Below are 26,169 nucleotides of genomic sequence, written 5' to 3'. Positions count from 1 at the left end.
AGATAAAGGTGATGTTTGCAAGATATTAAGAAGGCAACCAGTGCTGCAGCAGAATACACTTAAAAAGGACTAAATTGGCAAATTTTCTGTTATATATTTTTTACCTCAGTTAAAAAAAATAGCTGGAGTTTTATTAAACCATACTGACTTTGGATTTAACCAGATAGAAACAAATCCTGCTCAGGGACTTCCCTGGTGGTCCAGTGGCTGAGACTCCGCATTCCCAGAGCAGCGAGCCCGGGTTTGATCCCTGATCAGGAAACTAGATCCTACATGCAGCAACTAAGAGTTTGCATGCCGAAACTAAAGATCCCCCATGCTGCAAGAAGATCAAAGATCCCGCATGCCACCACCAACACCCAACGCAGTCAAATAAATATTTTAAAAAGAAACAGGTCCTGCTCAGAACAAAAAGTGCCAGCCTATATGCTATGAGAAGATGCTCAGAACATATGTGATGGGAGGGGGCAGGGGTCATGCCCAATGGGGTCGTAAATAAAGCCTTTCTACGTGTTCAGAGCTGATCCCGTAGACAGTTCCTGGGGAACGACCACATTGGTGAGCTGCCGTGATGGGTGCTCCCTCATCTCATCACTGATCCTGAACCGTTGGCTCACTCCAAACTGGCTCTACCTCCACCCAAAAGCTTGGCAACTCTGAGCCAGTAACCCTGACTCTTCCCATCGGGCAAATAAAATCATACTTCCAACAGGAAAGAAGAATACACATTGGAACAGCCATCGTAAAGAAACAACAAATTCACACCCGCGGTGTCAGCACATTGGTGACATGACTCAATACAGTCATCAGTCTCATAATCATTATAATATCACACGATCGCCTCGTCTATCCATTAAGGTACTTACAACATTTACAAGGATCTGATATTAGATTTGTGAAGGGTTTAAGTGATAGCATTTGGAAGGACTGTTTAATGGGTTAGGGAAACCTGATATAGAAGAATAACTGCTTAGTGATTTTATCAAAGAACAAAGATTAGTTAGTATTCCTATTCACACACAAGCCCCATGGCTGTTGGCAAATCCAGTGGCGTGGGAAAATGGTTGCTTGCATACATTGCTGAGCAGTGGGTAATTCTGCAGTAAGTAAGAAAATTTTATGCATATACCATTTTATAAAGTATTGTGTTTTTTATTGAGATAGAATTCACATAACAAAACAATTTATCGTATTAAATTGTGTGACTCTGTGGTTTCTAGTATGTATGAACAATTGAACAATACTGTTGAACCATCACCCATTATCTGATTCGAGAACCTTAACATCTCTCCTTTCTCTGCAGTTCCCTCGGATATGTGTGTGTGTGTGTTTGTGTGTGTGCATTGCTTCAGTCATGTCCGACTCTTTGCAACCCCATGGACTGTAGCCCACCAGGCATTCTTTGCAATCCCATGGACTGTCGCCCACCAGGCTCCTCTTTCCACAGGACCCTCTAGGCAAGAATACTGGAGTGGGTTGCCACTTCCTACTCCAGGGGATCTTCCCAACCCAGGGATCGAACCCACGTCTCTTACGTCTCCTGCATTGGCAGGCAGATTCTTTACCACTAGTGCCACCTGGGAAGCCCCCCTTGGCAACCACTAGTCTACTTTGCGCCTCTGTGGATTTGCCTGTTTTGGTCATTCTTAAATAAATGGGATCAGTACAGCATGTGGCTTTCTGTCCTGGGTCCTTTAACTTATCATAATTATTTCAAGTTTCATCCTGGTGGTAACATGTATTCGTACTTCATTTCTTTTTCTGGCTCAATAATCCCGTTTCAAGAATTTCATCGCAGGACTTCCCTGGTGGTCCAGTGGTTAAGACTCAGCATTCCCAATGTAGGGGGCTCAGGTTCAATCCCTGGTCAGGGAACTAAGATCCTGCCTGCTGCACAGAGAGGCCAATAATAATAATAATGATAGAATTCCATTGCATCGAAATATCACATTATGTTAATCTATTCATTCATTAATGGACACCTGGGTTGTTTCTGTCTTTTGGCTGTTATGAATAATCTTGCTATGAACACTTGTGTACAGGTATTTGTGTGGACATATGTTTTCCTTTCTCTATGGTGTATACCTCAGAGTGGAACTGAGGATTATGTGAGAACTCTATGCTCAACTTTTTGAGGACCTTTTCCAGACTGGTGTAGTTCAAAGCAGCCACACCATTTTACATTTTCACCAGCAGCAATGTATGAGGGTTCCAATTTACCCACACACTCAGCAACACTTATCATTGTTCCTTTTAAAAATTACAACCAAGGGACTTCCCTGGCAGTCCAGAGGTTAAGACTTCGAGCTTCCACTACAGGGGGTGCCACAGGTTCCATCCCAGGTAGTGGAACTAAGATCCCACCACATGGCACAACCAAAAAAGAAAAATAAATTTTAAAAAATTTAAAGTATAATCACAACCATGCACATATCTTGTGACTGAGTCACTTTTAGAAATATATACGCACATTGTATATGGCACTATTAGAAATACTCTTTTTTTTTTTTCTATCAGTAAAGGACAAGAGAAAAGCATCAGGTATCTTCATACAAAAATAAATAAATAAGGATGGGAATTCTCCAGTGGTCCAGGAGTTAGGACTCTGACTTTCACTGCCAAGGGCGCAGGCCCCATCTTTGGCTGGAGAATTAAGCTCCCACAAGCCAAATGGCCAATTAAAAAAAAATTTAAAAAGGAAATTCTCTATGTAATGATATGGAAAGATAATAAAAAATATACTAAATGAGAGGAGGGGGGGAGAAGGGATACACTGGGAGTTTGGGACTAGCAGATGCAAACTATATATAGAACGGATAGATAACAAGGTCCTATTGTGATAGCACAGGGAACTATATTCAAAATCCTGTAATAAACCATATTGGAAAAGAATTCTTAAAAAATATATGATAAAAGCAAAGTGTCAAGCAGGGAGCATATGGTATGTGATTGTTCATTTGATGAGAGAGAGTGTGTGAGTGTATGTGTGTGTGTGTGTGTATGCAATTACTTGTCCATGTATAGAAAAATCTCTGTAAGAACATATCTGAATCAAGTGGATAACTGGGATGGCTGAAGGCAATGGTAGACGAGAGATTAGCGCTGGAAACATTTTTATACTTTTAAATTCTTATACCATGTAAATACATTATCCTATTCAAAATATGGCACCCCACTCCAGTACTCTTGCCTGGAAAATCCCATGGATGGAGGAGCCTGGTAGGCTGCAGTCCATGGGGTGGCTAAGAGTCGGATACGACTGAGCGACTTCACTTTCCCTTTTCACTTTCATGCATTGGAGAAGGAAATGGCAACCCACTCCAGTGTTCTTGCCTGGAGAATCCCAGGGACGGGGGAGCCTGGTGGGCTGCCGTCTATGGGGTTGCACAGAGTCGGACACGACTGACGTGACTTAGCAGCATTCAAAATAAATTACCCTATAGGATAATTATCCTATTCAATGAGAACACTTTAAAACACTGAAAACTAAACAAAACATATACAGGCCTGATAGAAAATGGAGGCAATCTAGAGGTAGGTTAGGAGGAGGGGAGGGAGGCTCAAGAGGAAGGGGATTTATGTATAATTATGGCTGATTTGCATTATCCTATGGCAGAAACCATCACAACATTGTAAAGCAATTTTCCTCCAATTAAAAAATAAATTTTTTTAAAAAGTAAAGAAAATGGAGGCAAGACGTCCCTGATGGCCTGGTGGTTAAGACTCCACACTTTCACTACAAGAGGCACAGGTTCGATCCCTGGTGGGGGACCTAAGACTCTGCTGCATGACACAGCCCAAAAAATAAAAAAGAAAGAAACTGGAATTTGAGCCTCACACCACAAGGAGACTGACAGCACAGTGAGACGACGGAGTGAGCTGCCTTGGGTCACTCAGCAATCACTGTTGTCACCAGGAAATAAAGTCTGACCCAAAGCCCACCCTCTTAGCACCTCAGAGGGTATGGTGCACTCCCACGTGCTCAAAGTAATAGAACAAAAAAGGAAATCAGCTGACAATGCACAGGGATGGGGAAGGAGACTGGATTTGTTTCCTTTTGCTGCTGTAACAAATTGCCATAAACTCAATGGCTTAACACAGCAAAAGTTACAAGTACAAAATCAGTTAGGTCCATAGTCAAGGGGGCTCAGGGCTGTTTGTTTTACAAGATTCTGAGTGGGAGACTATGTCCTTGCCTTTGTCAGCTTCCAGTTGGCCTGTGGCCCCTTCCTCCACATTCAAAGCTCATCACTAGCATCTCTGCTTCTGTTATCACATTGCCCTCCCTCTGACAGAGTCTTCCTGTCTCCTTTCTATCAGGAATACTGAGATTGTATTCAGGCTGATCTCAGCATCCCAAGATCCTTAACTCAATCACATCCACATAATATTTTTTGCTGTGTTAGGCAACATTCATTTCGCCAACAAAAGTCAGTCTAGTCAAAGCTATGGTTTTTCCAGTGGTCATGTATGGATGTTGAGAGTTGGACCATAAAGGAGGCTGAGCACCGAAAAATTGATGATTTTGAACTATGGTGCTGGAGAAGACTCTTGAGAGCCCCTTGGACAGCAAGGAGATCAAGCCAGTAAGTTCTAAAGGAAATCAACCCTGAATATTGATTGCAAGTGTTACCGAAAAGTATGCATGGGCCGATACTCTGGCCACCTGATGCCAAGAGCCGACTCATTGGAAAAGACCCTGATGCTGGGAAAGCTTGAAGGCAAAAGGAGAAGGGGGTGACAGAGGATGAGATGGTTAGATAGCATCACCAACTCAATGAGCATGAATTTGAGGATTCATGCTAGGAGATAGTGAAGGACCGGGAAGCCTGGCGTGTTGCAGTTCATGGGATCACAAAGAGTCGGACATGACTTAGCAACTGAACAACAGAAAGGCAACATTCACAGATTCCAAGAATTAGGGCACAGATATCTTGGTGGGGGACTTTCTTCAGCCTAGTGTAACTGTGTAACTCAGATTGCAACTTGACTCCATGATCTTTTAACCAAGATCACACATCTGGTCTCAGGACTTAATGAAGCTTGGGGTTTTGATGTCTCTTTGCAGAAAGATTCAGTGAGAGACAAGTGATGGTGTGGATAGTTTTTATGGGCTGGGTAACTTCATAGGCTAATGAGTGGGAGGATTATTCCAACTATTTGGGGGAGTTCAGCTTAGTCGTTCAATCATGTCCAACTCTTTGTGACCCCCTGGTGTAGCACAGCAGGCTTTCCCGTCCATCACCAACTCCCAGAGTGTGCTCAAACTCATGTCCATCAAGTCGGTGACGCCATCCAACCATCTCATCCTCTGTCATCCCCTTCTCCTCCTGCCTTCAGTCTTTCCCAGCATCAGGGTCTTTTCAGATGAGTCAGTTCTTCCCATCAGGTGGCCAAAGTATTAGAGTTTCAGCTTCAGCATCAATCCTTCCAATGAATATTTAGGACTGATTTCCTTTATGATTGACTTGACAGGTTTGATCTCCTTGCAGTCCAAGGGACTCTCAAGGGTCTTCTCCAGCACTACAGTTCAAAAGCATCAATTCTTTGGCGCTCAGCTTTCTTTATAGTCCAACTGTCACAGTGAACTAAAATGGACTGGAATGGGTGAATTTAATTCAGATGACCATTATATCTATTACTGTGGGCAAGAATCCCTTAGAAGAAAATCTCAAAAATGACAGGATGATCTCTGTTCATTTCCGAGGCAAACCATTCAATGTCACAGTAATCCAAGTCTATGCCCCAACCAGTAACGCTGAAGAAGCTGAAGTTGAATGGTTCTATGAAGACCTACAAGACCTTCTAGAACTAACACCCCAAAAAGATGTCCTTTTCACCATAGGGGACTGGAATGCAAAAGTAGGAAGTCAAGAAATTTGGGGGAAGGGGGTGGGATTAGGCCACTGCCCACTTTTTGGTCTTCCATGGTCAGCCTTGGAACTGTCAAGGCACTGGTGGGTGTGTTAGCATATGCAAATGTGTTGCCTATGCAAATGTGTTACAAATGAGCGTATATTGATGCTCAAGGTCTAGTGGAAATCAACCTGCCCACCATCGTGGACCTATTTGGTTCTAATCAGCTCATGTCGTATCCTCGGGCTCTGTCATTATTTTAAAGGTTGTGCCCTGTCCCCTTCCCTCAGGTTTCACTACCACAGACACCACCACTTGTGAGAAATTCCAAATTCCACACATTTCTGGTAAGACAAACGAGGTAGAGGCCTGGGGACATGAATCAGAGTAAAGAGGTCAGTGCATTCAAGACAGGACTGCAGGAAAGAGCGAGCCCGGCAGGACCCAGGCTGCAGTGTGTGAGCAGGAATGAGAAAATGCAGCCTAGGCAGGCTCTGATGATGGTTTCTTCAAGCTTCCTGCATCCTGTCCTCCCGCCTTCCCCAGGGCACAAGCCACCCCGCATTCATGGGCAGGAAAACAAGAACTGAAGGGCGGTTCCCTAAAGAGACCCAGCTCTCTGCCAGCTTGAGGCGGTCACTAGGCTAGGTGGTGGCTTTGGAAAAAGCCCGTCCTGTTCTGGCACTTGCGGGGGAGGGGAGGGCAGCTGGAAGTGGGACTCCTGGTCTCTTACCACCCACACGGGAGGCCAGCCTGGCGGCAAGTCCCACACCCAGACACAAAGCCCGCATTCATGGCGTGGCCTGGCAGGCAAACAGTCAACATTTATAACAGAAAGCACAGCCCATCACCTACAGACAGCAGCCTTGTGCCTCCATTGAGAACGGCAAGAAACAAGCTACATCATCAGACGGGAAAAGAAAACCAGCCCCGAGCAAGACAGAACCCAAAGGAAATCACCAATTCAAGCCCCAACCAAGGTGCACAAACTGACTCTAGTTCTTGTCTCTTTAGTCTCTTTTTTAGTTTTTCATGTTGACTTTTTTGAAAAGTTCTGGACAGTTATTTTTTGGCAGGGACCAGTTATATTATGTTCAATACTGATTGCTTTCACGTTGTTAAACGTGGATTTAGGGCTTCCCTGGTGACTCAGTGGTAAAGAATCTGGCTGCCACTACAGGAGACACAGGTTCGATCACCAGTCCAGGAAGATCCCACAGGCCACAGAGCAACTAAGCCCGTGTGCCACAACTACTGAGCCTTGCTCTAGAGCCCACGAGCCACGACTAGTGAAGCCTGTGCACCCTAGAGCTCATTGCTCTGCAACAAGAGCAGCCACGGCAATGAGAAGCCCACGCACCACACTAGAGACCAGCCGCCACTCGCTGCAACTGGAGATAAGCCCGCGCATCGAGGAAGGCCCTGCATAGCCAAAAATAAAAACATAAAATTATTTTAAAAAATAAATCGAGATTTAAATTTTTTTAACTAGCGTTCTGCTTAGGCAATGTTGTATACTTCTTATAGTGTCAAATCAAGAGACCCTTGAGGTCATGCTGTCCCACTACTGAGGATATCATTTGATCATTTGGTTAAGAGTCTGTCTGCCAATACCCACCATCCCTCACTTGGTAGGTATATTTTCCCCCTCTCTAATGAATAAGTCATCTGATGGGTAATAATTCTGGACTATTCTCCAACAGCCTTAATACCCTCTGATAATCCAATTATTTTTGGGGGGATACCCTGTGTTTTTTCTCCATTTTATCTGTAATAAGCCAGCATTATCTGTTGAAATAAATTGTTTAGTGCCTGTAAATCTACATAATCTGAAGTCTGCAAAGCAGCTGCTTAATAATAGTATCAATTAAAAAAAAAAACAAAAACCTAAAAAGCATTGCTACAGTCTCTTACCCGCAAACTTTCTTCATAAATTAGGCCCCAAAGTCTTCAAGCAATAAGATCTGACAGAACCGACATCACATATTTATAACTATTCCACTAAGAGTGTACTTCTTTCTATACATGCTTTGAAGTAGAATTATCATGTGATCATGGACGGCTGCCCTGACCCTTCTGGGAATGCTGCAGAATGCTGTATATGCCTTACATACATTCGGAAAGTGAAAGTCACTCAGTCGTGTCCAACTCTTTGTGACCCCATGGACTATACAGTCCATGGAATTCTCCAGGCCAGAATACTGGAGTGGGTAGCCTTTCCCTTCTCCAGGGGATCTTTCCAACCCACTGACTTCTTTAAAAAAAAAAAAAAAAAATCCGGAATCCATACTATCTAGTCCTAGATCTTTCAGATAAAGGACTGTGTGTGGATCTATACTGAAAACCTTATTAATAATACAACAATTTTACAACCTGTATCAGAAAATGCTTTGAAAGGTGGATGGTACAAATAATGAGAGGTAGCGTTTACTGGGTGGTGGTGGTGGTGTTCAGTCGCTAAGTTGAGTCTGACTCTTTGCGACCCCACGGACTGCAGCATGCCAGGCTTCCCTGAGTTTGCTCAAACTCATGTCCTTTGAGTTGGTGATGCCATCCAACCATCTCATCCTCTGCCATCCCTTTCTCCTCCCACCTTCAATCTTTCCCAGCATCAGGGTCTTTTCCAGTGAGTCGGCTCTTCACTTCAGGTGGCCAAATATTGGAGCTTTAGCTTCAGCATCAGTCCTTCCAATGAATATTCTTGGTTGATTTCCTTTAGGATGGACTGGTTGGATCTCCTTGCAGTCCAAGTGACTCTCAAGAGTCTTCTCCAGCACCACAGTTCAAAAGCATCAATTCTTTGGCACTCAGCCTTCTTTATGGTCCAAATCTCACATCTGTACATGACTACTAAAAAAACCATAGTTTTGACTATATGGATCTTTGTTGGCAAAGTGATGTCTGCTTTTTAATATGTTCTCTAGATTTGTCATAGCTACTTCTTCAAGGAGCAAGTGTCTTTTAATTTCATGGCCGCTACAGACGCCGATCTCACACCGTCCTCACGGCAGCGCTGTGGTGCCTTTCCCAGGCTTCCAGTGGAGGGGACCTGGGAGAGGAGGCTTAAACCCCTTTTTGTGTGACCCCCAAGCAAGTGACTCACACCTCATGCGAAGCCTACCCATCTCTGGGCCTCAGTTTCTCAGGAGAGGAGGCAGCTGCAGAGAACTACATATAAAGTATTTAGCCTAGTTGGTAGAGACAGAATAAGGGCAAAGTAGGTGATTAAATACTTCATCCCACTCTGTGCACGTGTGTGCTTAGACTCTCAGTCATGTCTGACTCTTTGTGACCTCATGAACTGTAGCCCACCAGGCTCCTTTGTCCATGGGGATTCTCCAGGCAAGAACACTGGAGTGGATTGCCATGCCCTCCTCCAGGGGATCTTTCCAACCCAGGTCTCCGGCATTGCAGGCAGATTCTTCACCATCTGAGTCACCAGGGGAGCCCTCATCCCACTGGGGGATTGTAAGTAGAGAAAAAAAGTATGGAAGACCCCTGTAAGTCAATGATCATTCGAGAAAGCAGGTTTGAGACTTCCCTGGTGGTCGGGAGGCCCATCGGATTGCATAGGACTACACAGGGAACCCCATGAAGGGGGCACAGGTTCCATCCCTGATCGGGGAACTAAGATCTCACATGCCAAAACTAAGACCCAGTGGGGCCAAAAAATATTAAAAAAAAAAAAGAAGAAGAAGAAGAAGAAGAAAGCAGGTTTGCTTAAGCACAAAGCCAAGCAGACTTGCTTAGCAACAAAAACCATGGAACAGAAGCCTGAGACATGCCCCCAGACGGTAAAAATGATGGTGAAACGAGACCCATATCCTGTCCAGTGAGCTCAGTAAGTTAATAATACCTAGGAAATGCTCCTCTGGGCACACCAAAAATAAAAATATAAGGAAAGGGTGACATTATACTGAAACCTGAGATGATTTACTATTCTTAGCATATGTTACCGCCTCTTTGCTCATTTCCATTATGCCAGAACAGGGCTGGCTGGACCAGGTAGGGACATGAAAACTCCACCTGACATGAAGGAGGAGCTGATGATGGAAGCTTGACATCTACTCAAGAATGAGGAAAAAGGTGGTTTTCTCCCCCTCCCCACTTTTTCTTTGATTATAAAACTGCAGCCCACTAAATTCTCAGGGTGAATTCAAGCCTCCTATACTAATAAACTCTTTCCTTACCTGTCTCTCTGCCTCTCATTGAATTCTTTCTGCCCCGAGACAGAAGCACCTACACTGTACTAAGTACAGAGACACATTCTATCAGTTCCATAGTGCCTGTGATGACTGAGCACTGGGGTAACTGGGATTGCTGGTGATTTCCTAGTAGCCTCCCAGGTGGCGCTAGTGGTAAAGAACCCGCCTGCCAATGCAGCAGACGTAAGAGACACAAGTTCAATTCCTGGGTCAGAAAGATCCCCTGGAGGAGGGCATGGCAACGCACTGCGGTATTCCTGCTTGGAGAATCCTATGGATAGAGGAGCCTGGTGGGCTACAGTCCATGGTATTGCAAAGAGGCGGACACGACCGAAGCAACTTAGCACGCATGCACGGGAGGCCTGGAGTTCAGAAGGCTGCCTCTAAGATGTGTAAGGTCAGTCCTTGAGTGCACACCATCTAGGGCAATCAGGAAAAAAAAAAAAAAATCACCGTGAAGGGCAACGGCAGAGGTCAAGAGAGACATGGGTCTTGGTCCCATCCTTACTGTGAACCTCGGATTAATTCTCTTGTCTGCAATTTAGGGGAGGGGCAGATTTCTAATGTAGCATCACCCAGGTTGTCGCCCCAGGAGTTGGTGTGGCAGAGATGTTCAACTTAAGAACAAGCCTGGGCTTCTGAGACACTACCCTGGGGACACAACATAAATTCCAGAGAATTCCTGCAGACAGAAGCTTCAGTCCAAGTGTTTTCCACCAAGCCCAGGGTTGGAGTCACAGCTCAGCCATTTACTAGGAGTAAACAGATGGTGAAAGAGACGTGAATGCTGGAGGCAGCTGGAGGCAGGTGGCTGTGAGGCAGGAGATAGATGGACCCAGTCTGAACAGCCCGAGTTTGTCCCCTGTGGGCAGGTCCTCCAAGATGAGAAGCCAGAGAAGCGCTGGGCCCTGCCCAGATAAGAAATAAAAGACCCCATGTTCCTCATTCTTGAAGTCAAGGAGACATTCTCAACTACACATGCGCAGAAAGGCTCCTTGGAGGTCTAAAGGCAGGGGGGCGTCACCTCATGGTAAGTGATGTCAACCTACCGTAGGCCTCTTGGCTAAGAGAAGCTGAGGCACAGATGGGAGTGTTAGTTGCTCAATCCTGTCTGACTCTTTGTGGTCCCATGGAACGTAGGCGGCCAGGCTCCTTTGTCCATGGACTTCTCCTGCCAAGAATACTGCAGTGGGTTGCCATATTCTCCTCCAGGGGATCTTCCCCAGCCAGGGACCGAACCCAGGTCTCTGGCATTGCAGGCAGATTCTTTACCGTCTGAGCCACCAGGCAAGCCCCTGCAGACGGGAGGACCCTGAAATAAACCAAATACAGACTCAGAACCAGGCAAAGCAAGATGATTGGCCAAAGGAAACCCGGAAGAAATGCCCCCATCTGGCCCTCCCGTGTGTCTATCCCTTTTTCTTCCAAAAAATACTTTCTGTCTCTATGTGGAAACTCATTTCTATACAGTTGATGGGCCAAGGCCTTGTCACTGTCCCTGGTGGGCTAGTGGTTAGGATTCAGCGCTTTCACTGCCACCGCTAGACCTCAATCTCTAGCCGGAGCCTGCTTCAAGCCATTCAAGATCAGCTGGAATAAGAAGCAAAGAGGGGAATTTGGGGAGTCGGGGCAGACGGGACAATTCCCATCGCAGGAGGCTCCGCGGGGGGAGGCAGAACTCTCCCATTGGAGATGCCTGCAGTGAATGTCCTCCCCGCACCTCGCCACCCCGTCTTCACCGACCCACCCCAGTCTTAGATCGCGAGGGCAGCAGGTAACCACATGGAGAAAGTATAGACTTTCCAAAGGAGCGATGAGCAGGCCCCCAAATCCGGGAGCGCAGGGATTGGGTCTCCACCCCGCCAGCCTCGCGGCAGCTGAGCCCTCCCCCGCCGCCTGCGGCCTCCCAGACCCCGCCCCTCCCCCGCTCCGGCTCCGCGCAGCCGCCCGCCTGCCCGCTGGACTTCACAGTCTCCAGCCCCCGGCTCCAGACTTCAGCCGCCGCCACCACCCCCCCACCCTCCTAGAGGACTCCCTGGGCGGGGCCGATCCCAAGGAGCACCCCCCCGGACTGCCTCTCAGAGCAGGGTGGGGAAGGGGATCGTAGTCCGCCGCCACCTCCGAGCAGGCCGCCAGGTGAGCGCCGGGACAGGTAGGGACCGAGGTCGGGACCGGTGTCCGTCCACACTCGCAGCTGGGGCGCCCCGGGGAGGATTTCCGTCCCAGGCCCGGCCCGGAGTGGCGTGTCCCTGGAGTCCTGCGCCCCATCACGCCTTCCCCCGCTTCTGCCCCTTTAAGTCCAGAGTTACACGAACGCACGTTTGAAAGCCCCAGATCGTAGGAAAAAGGCTTGGCTATAAAACCGGTCCTCTAAAGCCCTCGCCTCTCCGCCCGCCGGCTGGTCTGAGGAGGCCACTATTAAACACCACCCCCACCCCCACCCCCCACGTACTCGACCAACACGTGTTCAACAGCAGCTGGTGAAAGGCCTGACCACTTTTTACCAATTCTGTTTTTTGTGTCCTCTGGCTGGCAGGAGAATCTACGAATTGGAAGATCTTAGAGCACTGTTTCTTGCCTTAGCAACTTGGGCACAGTTTGTTTTTAGCTGCTGCCGCTGTACCCAATTTAAACTTTGTTCTAAGTTAACTTTTGCAGTGACCGGTCATATTTGTTAATGTTCCATGTCTTGATCTTTCAACTTTAGACTGCAGCTGTTTACCGCTATTTTGAAAGACTATAGTATTACCAATCTACTTTTAAAATAGACAATAACATTTTTTTTTTAGTGTCCCAGTAACACAAGTACATACGACAAAGGTTTGCATGCAGTATCAATCCTTTAAACAAGCGCAGTCTCCTCTGCAGCTAGTTTTTAAATTTTGTAATTAAATTACTTTTCGGAGATGGCAGAAGTAACTTGTGATCCCTCTGGTAGTTCCTTCCAAATCTTTAAAGCAAATTCTTCCATTGTTATTTGTTAGTTTATCAACTTTTACACAATATCTGCAGTCTTTTGCTAAAAATAGATGGGGACAGAAACTTATCATCTCCAGGGTTTCTCTCCTCCCTGTATAATCACAACATTCCTTTTAGCTAATAATTTTTTGTAAACTTTTGTTTCTTTTTCTTTAAGCATATCCATATATATTTGTATATTCTATATACATATATAGAATCTGTTGACTCTCCTTTTAATAAAGTTTTCATATTTATTTAAATGCTAATTTTTCAATCAAGATATACATATGGTTCACAAATCAAATATAAATGAGACTGCCTTATTTTTTCCCTATGATAAAAGTAATATAATCCGTTTAACAAAAATGGAAAAGGCCGGGGCAGTGTTTTTTGTTTTTGTTTTGTTTTGGCGATACTAGCTCCTAGACCAGGTGTCCAAAAAACCCGGCCCTTGGCAGTGAGATTTTGGAGTCCTAACCACTGGACTGCTAGGTAATTCCCAGGGGCAGTCTTTTAGATTAAAAGAGATTGGAGAGAAATAAGCATCCCCAGCAGTGTGTGAGTCCCATCTTTGTTTGGTCTTCCAAACAGTACAATTCCAGAAGACCTTGGAACAATGAGAAAAAGTGTTCATAGACTGAGTATTAGATAGTAGATTGAATTTCTCTTAGTGGGTTGAGAGATAATAGACCTATAAAGGGTTCTTATTCTTTCTTAGGAGATGCATATTCAGGTATTTAATAGTTCATCAAAAGAGAGAGAGAAAGCAAATATGGCAAAATATGGAACAGAGATATCCATTTTAACTATATTTTCAGCTTTTCTGTATGGTGACATTTTTATGGTGAAATCTAGGGAAGATAAAGATGATTTACCAGCAGAAACTAACACAGCATTGTAAGGCATCTATACTCCAATAAAAATAAATAAATAAAATGCATTGAGACAGAAAAATAAACAAATATAAAAAATAAAGAAAGATAAAAGTTTAGAAACTCAGAGATGAATACATGCACAGTGGCACGACCCTGGAGTCCTCCACCCCAGTCTGCCCCTTGCTTGTTTGGTGACCCCAGGTTGATTGCTTCCCTCCTCCAAGCCTCAGTTTCCCCAGCTGAAAATAGCACCGGCCTCATGGGGTTGCTGGTGAGACTTCTGTGAGATCTTGGAAAGCACTTTCCACGTACGTGCCTGGAGGATTTAGTGTTCAGTTAACAGTAGCTGTTAGTATTTTGTGAAGGGTTTTTCTTAATAACCATGGTCAGCTCACCTGTGAATAATTATCCATAACATCGTAACTGCTCTTGGGGCTCAATAATTGTAGCGCGCAGGCTTAGCTGCCCCTGAAGCATATGGGATCTTAGTTTTCAGACCAGGGATGAACCTGCGTCCCCTGCACTGGAAGGCAGATTCTTAACCACTGAACCACTAGGACCGTCCATCTTTTGCCTTTTTTTAAATTCACCAGGTGGCTCTGATCTTGCCATTGGTGCAGTTTTCTGTCCTGCTGTGTTTTGTTCCTTCCTAGGCACGAATCCCCTGAACCTACATTCCTCCAGGCGTGGTTTCAATGACCGCATGATTCTGACATAAGGAGGTGCAGCCCCAGAGTCCAGTCCCATAGCTGGCCTTGACCGCTAATCATTGTCATACCAGTCACAACGGCAGCTAACACTTGTTGAAGACCAGCCTTGATCTTGTTTTATTTCCCCCTCACCGTGGGACGTGACAGTTACTACAAGTCCACAGCGTGTTAGCCAAAACTTTTGCTATTCGGTGCATTTGGGGAACTGAATATGAGGCACAAAGAACCATCCTGTGTATTACATATGATCCTTATTGGAGTAGACTTCGCTGATGGTCCAGTGGTTGGGAATCTGCTTGCTAATGCAAGAGACACAGGTTAGATCCTGGTCCGGGAGGATTCCACATGCGAAGGGGCAACTAAGCCTGTGCATCACAGCTACTGAACCCACACTCCAGAGCCCACAAGCCACAACTACCGGAGCCCCACGCCTAGACAAGACAAGGCGTGGGGCTCTTCCAGGACAAGAGAAACTCCCACAATAAAAAGCCCGCCCACGGAAACCAGAGAGCAGCCCCTGCTCTCCGCAGAGAATCCTGCGTGCAGCAACACAGCCATAGGGCAGCCAAAAATAAAAATTACTTAAAACTTTTTCCAAAAAAAATCCCTAGCAGGACTGGGGAGTGATCAAACACACGGATAATTCTTCAGTGAAATGCATGTTCATATCATAAATTAAAATCTTCCATCAGTTCCAGGCAGGTCTGCCACCAAGTGGGTCTATGAAAGCCTTGGTTTTCGGAGCTTTCGGATTTAGGGATTGTGGAGTGTGGTGGTGGTTTAGTCACTCAGTCATATCCAACTTTTCGACCCCATGGACTCTAACCCACCAGGCTCCTCTGTCCATGGGATTTCCCAGGCAAGAATACAGAAGTGACTTGCCATTTCCTCCTCCAGGGGATCTTCCCAACCTAGGGATCAAACCCAGGTCTCCTGCATTGCAGGCAGATTCTTTACTGACTGAGCCACCAGGGAGGCCTGGAGAGGACATGTGGACATTCACATCCCATTTTCCAGAGGAGAAATCTACACTGAGAGAGGGAAACCCATTTGCCCAAGTTTACGAAAAATTTTGAGTTTGGGCTGAGGCTAACCTGGGGCTGGCTGAATATGCAGCTGACAAAGTTTCACCTCTCCACAGTGCCACCTCCTCTGCAGGCTGTTGCCAGCAGTTCCCAAAACCAGTGTCCCTGGCTGGCCCTGTGATGCCCCAGAAATGTCAGTGCTGCCTCCAGGGAATGAGATGATGCACGTAAAGAATTTCCCAGGGTGCCTCACACCAAGAAAGCATCGACAAATGTGAACTGTTAATCTGTACTAAGATGCAATTCGACTGTTCCCTTCTTTGACTTAAATAATCATGGTGTTCATTGATAGCATTAATAATTTTTTAAATTGTAAAATATAACACTCATACAGAAAAGTACATGAAATATATAACAAAGTATATAACGAGCACCCAGGCCAATAAGGAGAACATTGCCAGCCCCCTAGATGTTTCTCTGGTTAGAAGCCTTCTCCTTCCCCACAGAGGGAACCAGCATCCTGACTTTTATAATGCTCGTTTCCCAGCTTGGTTATTTTGTTTTGTGTTGTTGTGTGTGTGTGTGTGTGTGTTTTAATATTTAGTATTTGTTTATTTGGCTGCACTGGGTCTTAGTTGTGGCACACAGGATCTTCAATCTTTGTTGTGGCATGTGGGATCTAGTTCCCCAAGCAGGAGCTGAACCCAAGCCCCCTTGGTGGCTCAGATGGTAAAGAATATGCGTGCTATGCAGGAGATCTGGGTTCGATCTCTGGGTCAGGAAGATCCCCTGGAGAAGGGAATGGCTACCCATTCCAGTATTCTTGTCTGTCCATGGGGGTCGAAGAGAGTCGGACACGACTGAGCGACTAACACTTTCCTCTGCATTAGGAGCTTGGAGTCTTAGCCACTAGATCACCAGGGAAGTTTCTGCTTGTTTTATATATATATGTATATACAGGCGGGAGGAGAAGGGGACGACAGAGGATGAGATGATTGGGTGGCATCACCGATGCAATGGACATTATTTTGGGCAAGCGCCAGTGATGGTGATGGACAGAGAAGCCTGGTGTGCTGCAGTCCATGGGGTCACAAAGAGTCAGACACAATTGAGTGACTGAACTGATATATAATATATATATATGTGTATATATATATATATATGATTTTAGTACCTGTATGTACGTTCATAAATAGGATTTATTAGTTTAGCCTGTTTGTAAACTTTCTAAAAATCACTGGTGTGAGAATATAATTTATCATCCAATTTTCAAACCAGGCAATTTTGGAAGCGATAGGGGTCACTGATATTTACCCTAATTACCCTGGGACACTAGGTGTAAATCAGGACTGCCCCAGGCCACCCCGACTGTCTGGTTGTCCTGGGACTCACACTCTGGATGACTTGTGTCTCTGGTAAATTTCACCCCAAATTATGCTTTTGAGGTCCATTTGTGCTGTTGTGTTTACTTATTGTTATTGCTACTTAGTCTTCCATTCTATGACTACCTTATTTCATTTATACACCCTATGGGGGTACCTGGATCATTTCAAGGTTGGAGCTATGAGGGGCAATGCTGTCGTGAATATTCTAGTATATGTTTCCTGGCTTTAGGGTCAAATTGCCAGCTTATTGGAAAGGCACTTTTCTAACTTCAGTTAAAAAAAAAAATCCCCAACTAGTTTCCAAAGTGGTTGCACCAATTTTTACTCTCATCAGGTGTGTATGGGAGTTCTCACTGATTGTAAGTTATGGTAACGTTGTATTATTGGTTGGTTGGTTTTTTTTTTTAATAAAAGCATTTTCTTTAATACACATGATATCCATGATTTTTAAACTAGAATATACCAAAATCCAAAGTAACTGTCTCTCATCTCACCCATGCTGTGGTTCAGAAGGCAGTTGGATAACTGAGAAGGTGATGACGGTGAAAATGACAGAGAAATAGAGGAATTCAAAATCGTCTATTACTGTCAACTATGAAAGATGGTATTTAGCTCAATGTGTATTCACTCCACTAGTTTTTAACACTTGTACTTTTTTTAAGATCATTTCTTATTTACCTTTGAGACTTTACATTTTATGCTTCACTTGTATTTTTTTTATCCTGGCAACTTTTGATTCCCGTGATACTAAGTGAGTGAGAGGAGTGTCTTGGCTTCCCCTCCCCCACCTTTCCTTTCCCATCTTGTCGGTAATGCATTTGCTTTCACGCCATCAAGGCTGATTACATCTATCGCCTGTTCTATTACCCTATTTAAGTCTTACACGCTGTAACTGTAAAGTGTGCAGGATTTGGGGTGTTTTTTTTTTTGACAGCTTGATTGAAGTAATTTACATACCATAAAATTCAGCCCTGTTGAGTGTACGATTTAGTGAGTTTTCCGAGTTTGGCAGCCAGCAGTACAGTTTTAGAGCATTTCTATCACCTCCAAAATAGCCATTGTGCCTAGTTGCGGTCACTCCTTGTTCCCACACCCAGTCACAGCAACTCCTCATCTTTCCCTATATTTAGATCGGTCTCTTCTGGACATTTCATATAGATCCATCATACAGTATGTAGCCTTTTGTATCCAGCACTTTCACTTAGCGTGCTGTCTTAGGGTTCATTCTCACTGTATCCTGTACCATTACTCCTTTATTGTTTTGTTTTGTTTTGACTTTTGGCTGCACTGGGTCTTCCTTGCTGTGCATGGTCTTTCTCTAGTTGTCATTAAGCAGGGGCTCTAGGGTGCTGGGGTTCAGTGGTTGCAGCAGGAGGTCTCAGTAGTTGACCCACGGCTTGTGGAATCTTCCCTGATTAGGGATCAAACCCGTGTCCCCTGCAGGTGGGTTCTTCTTCTTCTTCTTTTTTTTTTTTTTTTTTTGCAGGCAGATTCTTAAACACTGCACCACCAGGGAAGTCCTCATTCCTTTTAGTGTTGAACAGTATTCCACTGTATGGATAGACCACATATTGCTTACCATTCACCAGTTGATAGACACCTGGGTTGTTTTCCAATATATAATGCTGCTGTGCACTTTGGCAGTCAAGTCAGTCTTTGTGTGACATACCTTTTCATTTCTCTTGGGTAGATAGCCTAGTGGTAGAATTGCTGTGTTTCAAACTTCCAGTGGTTAAGACTCCAGGCTTCCAATGCGGGGGGGAACAAGTTTGATCCCTGGTTGAGGAACTAGGATCCCATATTCCTTGAAGCCAAAATAAATAAATACATAATTTAAAAAAAAAAGAATTGTTGGATTTCATGGTAAATTTATATTTCACTTCTCTTTTTTCAAATGTTCAACTTTTATAGAAACTGTTTTCCAAAGAGGCTTTACCATTTTACATTCCCATCAGCGGTGTATAAGGGTCCCGGGTTCTCCCTGTCCTCACCAATCTTTTGGACAGCAGCCATTCTAGAGAGCATGAAGTGGCATCTCACTGTGATTTTAATTTGCATTTCCTTCATGACTAATGATGTTGAGCATCTTTTCACATGCTTATTGCTGTGCTAAGTCACTTCAGTTATGCTGACTCTTTGTGATCCTATGGACTGTAGCCAGCCAGGCTCCTCTGTCCACAAGATTCTCCAGACAAGAGTACTAGAGTGGGTTGCCATGGCCTCCTCCAGGGGATTTTCCCAACCCAGGGATCAAACCCGTGTCTCTTGCATTAGCAGGTGGGTTCTTTACGACTAGTGCCAGCTGGGAAGCCCGCATTTGCTTATTAGTCCTTTGTATTTCTTCTTTGGTGAAATGTCTATTCAAATCTTTTGTCAATTTTTAAATTGATATGTCATATTATTGAATTTTAAGTGTTCTTTATATAATCTAGATTTAAGTCTTTTATCAAGTGTGTGATATACAAATATTTTCTGCCAATCTATAGCTTGTCTTTCATTTTCTTAATAATGTCTTTTGAAGTACAAAGGTTTAAAATTTTGGTAATGTTTAATTAACCCATTTTTTCTTTTATAAATCATACTTTTGGTATTATATCCAAGAAATCTTTTTTTTTTTTTTTAATATTTGTTTATTTAGCCACATCAGGTCTTAGTTGCAACATGTGGGATCTCTAGTTGTGGCCCACAGGCTTAGTTGCTCTCGGGCATGTGAGATCTTAGTTCCCCGACTAGGGATTGAACTTATGTACCCTGCATTGCAAGGTGAATTCTTAACTTCTGGGTCACCAGGGAAGTCCATGCCACTCCACTTCTGACTGCTGTGTACATCATTTCACCTCTCTGGGCCTCAGTTTCCTCATGTTGTGACAATCAATGGGAATAATACAGAAACCACAAAAGATCATCCCCAATCAGTTCCTGGGTTTGAAGATCTGTCTCTTCTGGCCTACACTGTGCTATAATAATTTTTTTTCCTTTAAATGCACTGCTAACATTTAAAAATCGGGTGATTTCACATAAACACAGGGATTTCCAGTCTCTTGACAAACTGGAAGATGTGGCCAAACTAGGCCCACCTTCCTACTGGGCAGTAAGTCAGCCAGACTGAATGCCTCCACGCTGGGCTCTTCTCTCCGGACTGACAGAGGCACCACCACTCCCTGTTGGCTTGCACTCAGTCCACCTCACTTAGAGACAGAACCCCAGGTGGTGTTAGTGGTAAAGAACCTGCCTGCCAGTGCAGGAGACATAAGAGACCTGGGTCCCTTACCTGGGTCGGGAAGATCCCCTGGAGGAGAGCACGGCAGCCCACACTGTATCCTTGCCTGGAGAATCCCATGGATGGAGGAACCTGGCGGCTTACAGTCCATAGGGTCACGAAGTGTTTTGGACGTGACTTAGCACGCACGCAGCACAGGACCAGCTGTTGTAATTGTGAGGCCAGCCAGGGGCGGTGGTATGAGTGGGGACTCAAATCCATGCCTTGCTCCAGTCACCAGGTCATGCTACCCCAGGCTTGCCTTCACCCAGAAGAGGTGCCTTAAAAAAAAAAAAAAAAAAAAATCTACCTAAAGACTCTACAGGCCAGGCAGGCCCTGATTATCTATAGCTCAGTCTTCCTTCTTGAAGGAGAAGGCATGCCAAATCTTTGTACATGCAAATAATTCTAAAGAGCGAGAAATTTTCAATCTTGTTTTTTTGGGGTTTTTCTGTTTGTTTGTTTGACTATAATTCCCTGTGCTGTACAGTATACCCTTGTTGCTTATATATTTCATTTGTTTTTAATTTTTTATTTATTTGGCTGTATGCATGCATGCTAAGTCGCTTCAGTTGTGTCCGACTCTTGGCAAACCTATGGACTGCTGCCCGCCAGGTTCCTTTATCCTTGGGATTCTCCAGGCAAGAATACTGGAGTGAGTTGCCATGCCCTTTTCCAGGGGATCTTCCCAACCCGGGGATCAAACCTGCCTCTCTACATTGGCAGGTGGGCTCTTTACCACTAACACCACCTGGAAAGCCCTTATTTGCCTTCACTGGGTCCCAGTTGCGGCAGCAAGTGAACTCTTAGTTGGGGCTTATGGGCTCTAGGTCCCTGACCAGGAATTGAACCTGGGCCCCCTGCATTGGCAGCTCAGGGTCTTAGCCACTTGACCACCAGAGACATCTCAATCCTGTTTCTTGATGATATTTCTGCAACCATTTGTTGTAGGTTAGGAACAACACTGGCAGGACTTCCCTCCCTGACAGTCCAGTGATTAGGACTGGGCGCTTTCACTGCTGAGTGCTCGGGTTCAATCCCAGGTTTTGGGAAACTAAGATCCTGCAAGTAGCACAGCGTGGCCAAAAAATAAAATAGAGACAACACCGGCACCACTGTTCAAGAGTAAAGTGTTAAAACTGACAAGGGAGAATGTCAGGTAGAGGAAAATCTCTCCAAGGAATGAAACGGAAGCCATTCTACCTACAATTGAAAAGATTGACCATACAAGGTGCTAGGACGTGCCGCTGTCATACATGTTGGTGGGAGTGCACAGTCATGCTGAAAAAAAATGATTGGGTGTGTTCTCGTAAACAACATGCGATCCAAGAATTCCACTCCTACATATTTACTCATGGGAAATGAAAACATATGTCCAGACAACCACTTGAATGTGAATGTTCATAGAAGCTTTATTCATAACAGCCTCAAGCTGGACACAATCCAAATGTCCATCATGCCGAGTGAGTAAACAGATTGTGGTTTATCTGTTCAATGGAGTACTACTCAGTGATAAACAGGAGTGAGCTGGCGATTAATACAGCAATGATGTGACTGAATCACACACTATTCTGCTGAAGGAAAGAAGATACAGGGGTGCATCCTATGGTTATCACTCAGGATCCAATCCAGAGACTGAAACCACACAGTAATTTGAAGGGAGAATGTTTAATATACAGATTTATTCATCATAGCAGGGGATTACAGTTAGAAGGAATAGCTACTGAGAAATAAAGAGAATGGTAAAGAATATAAAATGGCAAATACAGAAAGCAGCCTCTACCCCTAAGATCTAAGATAGAGAGCTTGAGAAAGCTGTCAGCTCCAGACTGTCCTTGGCAGTCCCAGAATCCCTCACGCTTTGGGGGTTTTTGTTTTTGTTTAACATTTATTTTTATTTGGCTACGCCAGGTCTTAGCTGTGGCATGCAGGATCTAGTTCCCTGACCAGGGGTTGAACCCTGGCTCCCTGTATTGGGAACATGGAGCCTTACGCCACTGGAACACCAGGGAAGTCCCTAGACCCTGATGCTTTGGGAGAACACTTGGACATGGCTCACTAAAGGGCAAAGGAGTCCCTTTAGTGCTCCGGCTGTGGAACTTGCTGGAAATCCACCCTCTGGAACTTGCCAGAAGTCAGTCCTTTAAGGATGCTAGGGAAAACAGTTCACAAGGAAGTATCTCACCAGAAGTACTCAGCCAATAAACCAGCTGAGGTGGGTGCCAGGGCAAGATGCTGGCTGAGGGGTGCTCCTCACTGCCAGGCACTGGAGAAGCCTACACCCTTGTGAATGTGGCAGGAAAAGCTGCCTGCCTTTGGAGAACCATCTGGAAGCTAGACGGTTAAAGCTCAACATTCAGGAAGAAAACTAAGATCATGGCATCTGGTCCCATCACTTCATGGGAAATAGATGGGGAAACAGTGGAAACAGTGTCAGACTTTATTTTTTGAGGCTCCAAAATCACTGCAGATGGTGACTGCAGCCATGAAATTAAAAGACTCTTACTCCTTGGAAGGAAAGTTATGACCAACCTAGACAGCATATTAAAAAGCAGAGACATTACTTTGCCAAGAAAGGTCCGTCTAGTCAAGGCTATGGTTTTTCCAGTGGTCATGTATGGATGTGAGAGTTGGACTGTGAAGAAAGCTGAGCGTCGAAGAATTGATGCTTTTGAACTGTGGTGTTGGAGAAGACTCTTGAGAGTCCCTTGGACTGCAGGGAGATCCAACCAGTCCATTCTAAAGGAGATCAGTCCTGGGTGTTCTTTGGAAGGAATGATGCTAAAGCTGAAACTCCAGTACTTTGGCCACCTCATGCGAAGAGTTGACTCACTGGAAAAGACTGTGATGCTGGGAGGGATTGGGGGCAGGAGGAGAAGGGGAGGACAGAGGATGAGATGGCTGGATGGCATCACTGACTCGATGGACGTGAGTCTGAGTGAACTCCGGGAGTTGGTGATGGACAGGGAGGCCTGGCGTGAGTTCGAGTGAACTCTGGGAGTTGGTGATGGACAGGGAGGCCTGGCGTGCTGCGATTCATGGGGTCGCAAAGAGTCGGACACGACTGAGGGACTGAACTGAACTGAACTGAACTGAACTGGAAGCTAGAAGCAAAACCGTTTCCGCCTGCAACACCTCTCTGGCTCCCTCTACTGGAAAACTTTAACATGGCAGCCGGCGAAGGAAGAAGATTTAAATGCCTAAACTCCAGTTTCTCGACTTGGAGCTGTGAGGCAGTAAATTGGTAACTGGCACACCATATGATTCCATTTATATGAAACTCTAGAAAAGAAAACTTGTAGTGACAAAAAGCAAATTAGTGGTTGGGGTGGAGGTGGGAAAGGGTAAACATTCTAGAGTAACAGAAATGCCACCTCTTGTTTATGAGGATGGTTGTACCATCGCATACAGTTGTTAGAACACAGACTGTACACTTGAAATGTTTGCATTTTATTGGATGTAAATTAGACATCCGTGATTTTTTTTTTAATTTTTAAAAATTTCTGGGAAATAGGACTCTTGGGCAAATATAAATGGAATATATGCATGCATGCACACACCACAGAAAGTCGCTCAGTCGTGCCTGACTATTTGCGACCCCATGGACCATACAGTCCATGGAATTCCCCAGGCCAGAATACTGGAGTGGATAGCCATTCCCTTCTTTAGGGGATCTTCCCAAACCAGGGGTCAAACCCAGGTCTCCCTCATTGCAGGCGGATTCTTTACCAGCTGAGCTACCAGGGAAGAACCGCAGCAATGTGCCCCAAATCCCACCACTGAGATTCCCTCGCTTATCCTGGTGCATTCACTGTATCTCCGTGAAGTGTTACTGGAGGTAATTCCTGGCTTTGGATTGGTGCCCTGTTCATGCATTCTCCCTCAGGAGTTCAAGTTCAACATGGGTGCCCTAGGTAGTTGGCAAGAGTTTTGAAAGGGAGATGAGTTGAACATGTGCCCACCCGCCTCTCCCATTTCCCTTCTCCCCAAGGGAGATCCACAAAGGGCATCTCACTAGGTTCAGATTACCAAATCTTCATCCAAAGAGTGAAATCCTATTAGTTCTTGTATGACATGGGGTCTTACTTATTCCTTGAGTCCCAGACATGACTTAAGGATATTTCTCCTTCACTGCTCACATCCAGCCCTTGAGATAGAATAGTTATTCATATGGCACATGTTACAGACAAGAAAACTGAGGCTCAGAGGCCAGCAACATGCCAAAGTGATGGCCTGCCCAAGAAAAGGCAGAACCAGATTTTTTTTTTTTTCCGGCTGTGCTGAGAGTTTGTTGCTGGTCTGGTTTTTCTCTAGTTGCAACGAGCAGGGACTACTCTCTAGTTGCGACATTCAGGCTTCTCATTGCAGTGGCTTCTCGTTGCAGAGCACAGGCTCGTTATTGTGGAGCATGGACTTAGTTGCTCCAAGGCATCTGAGGTCTTCCCTGATCAGGGACTGAACCCGTGTCTCCTGCCTTGGCAGGTGGATTCTTTACCCTTGAGCCACCAGGGAAGCCCAGAACCAGGATTTGAACCTGGATTATCTGCCTCTATAGTGGGAGCTCCTGACCACCAACTGTCCTGCTGGGAGCAGCAGCCTAGAGAGAGTCCTGGAAACCCTCAGCCGCTCCCTGCCCCCAGCAGAGGGTCCTAATAGGATTTACCAATATTGCATCTTTGACAGTCAAATCTTTTCTACCCCCATGATTGTATTCTGAAAAAATTCAGGCATACAGAAACGCTCAAATAATTATACAGTGACTCCTAAGATAGGGAGACAAAGACAATGCCTATGTATTTTTTTTAGACTGATACTGAAACATTGCCATTCAGAGCAACTGTTTGTTCAGTATTCCAAATTCATAAAACAAAAGTTAGTGGCATGACACTTCAAGTACAAAAAAGTATAAATACCACAGCAAGTACAATCATACATTTATAAATATACAAAGGTTGGGACTTCCCTGATGGTTCAGCAGTTAAGACCCTGCGGTCTCACTGCAGGGGGCAAGGGTTTGATCCCTAGTGGGGGAACTAAAGATCTTGCATGCCGCATGGCCCAGCCCCCCAAAATTAATAAATAATAAATAAGCAATGGTTGCACCTAAGTTATCCCAATATATTATTAGTTGATCAAATCATAAAAGTAATTTCAAAATCGATGGAAGTATACTTGCTAAATTTAATAAAGATAAAATTAACAAAGTTAAGAAAATTAACCAAGTAAAAATGACGCTATAGGGCTTCCCAGGTGGCGTGGTGGTAAAGAATCTGCCTGCCAATGTAGGAGACACAGATTCGATTCCTGATCCGAGAAGATTCCAGATGCCTCCAGACAACTAAGCCCGTGCGTCACAACTATGGAGCCTGTGCTCTAGATCCTGGGAGCCGCAACTACTGAAACCCTTGCGCCCTAGACCACTCTGCAAGTAGAGAAAAGCCCGAGCAGCAGTGAAGACCCAGCACAGCCAAAAATAAGAATAATAAATAAAATTACTTTCAAAAACGCTATATAAAATGAAGATAGTTTAATGAATAATGAGCTGTGAAAATGAAATGATATTATTGGATCTTCATCAAGAGTAACTACTCTGAGAAAAGTGTGCAGCTAGCAGGAGAGACCACGTGGAGATGGAAAACTGCCTGGGGATTCCCAGCCGGAGTCCCCTGGTCCAGCGCTCAGCGGAGGAGTGACAAACTTTCAGAAGATGACCAAGTGCCATGCTCTGCCTGAGGACCACGGCACAAGAGCCCCTGAGAACCATGTGACTGAGCCCAGGTAGTCCCCAGGACCATCAAAAATAATCATAAAACAATGCTTATTATACCATGGCAATGGTTTTACCACTGAGTCATGGGGGTATTTTTGTGCGAAATTTTCCAGTCACTCTAAA

General features: G+C 44.9%; 1 protein-coding gene and 1 long non-coding RNA gene across 4 annotated transcripts in view; one reads left to right on the top strand and one right to left on the bottom strand.

Moving 5' to 3' along the window:
• Positions 1 to 1,004: 1,004 nt before the first annotated feature.
• On the bottom strand, positions 1,005 to 12,470 carry LOC129632546 (uncharacterized). Its single transcript, XR_008704581.1, has 3 exons — positions 12,381 to 12,470; positions 11,111 to 11,373; positions 1,005 to 10,969 (listed from the first exon to the last, which is right to left on the bottom strand). It is a non-coding gene; the product is annotated as an uncharacterized LOC129632546 (long non-coding RNA).
• Positions 12,010 to 26,169, top strand: part of FBXO17 (F-box protein 17) — a 32,720-nt gene continuing 18,560 nt past the window's right edge. Inside the window, exon 1 of one of the 3 annotated variants that reach the window (XM_055554265.1) lies at positions 12,010 to 12,213. The gene's annotated coding sequence lies outside the window, so the exon portion shown is untranslated. The remainder of the gene's footprint in view (positions 12,214 to 26,169) is intronic. The other 2 variants (XM_055554266.1, XM_055554264.1) reach the window with 2 other exon arrangements.

Source organism: Bubalus kerabau, chromosome 17 (genome assembly GCF_029407905.1).
Source record: "Bubalus kerabau isolate K-KA32 ecotype Philippines breed swamp buffalo chromosome 17, PCC_UOA_SB_1v2, whole genome shotgun sequence".
Taxonomy (NCBI): Eukaryota; Metazoa; Chordata; class Mammalia; order Artiodactyla; family Bovidae; genus Bubalus; species Bubalus kerabau.
Note: the sequence above shows the minus strand (reverse complement) of the source record. Positions and strands in the feature narration are given on the sequence as shown.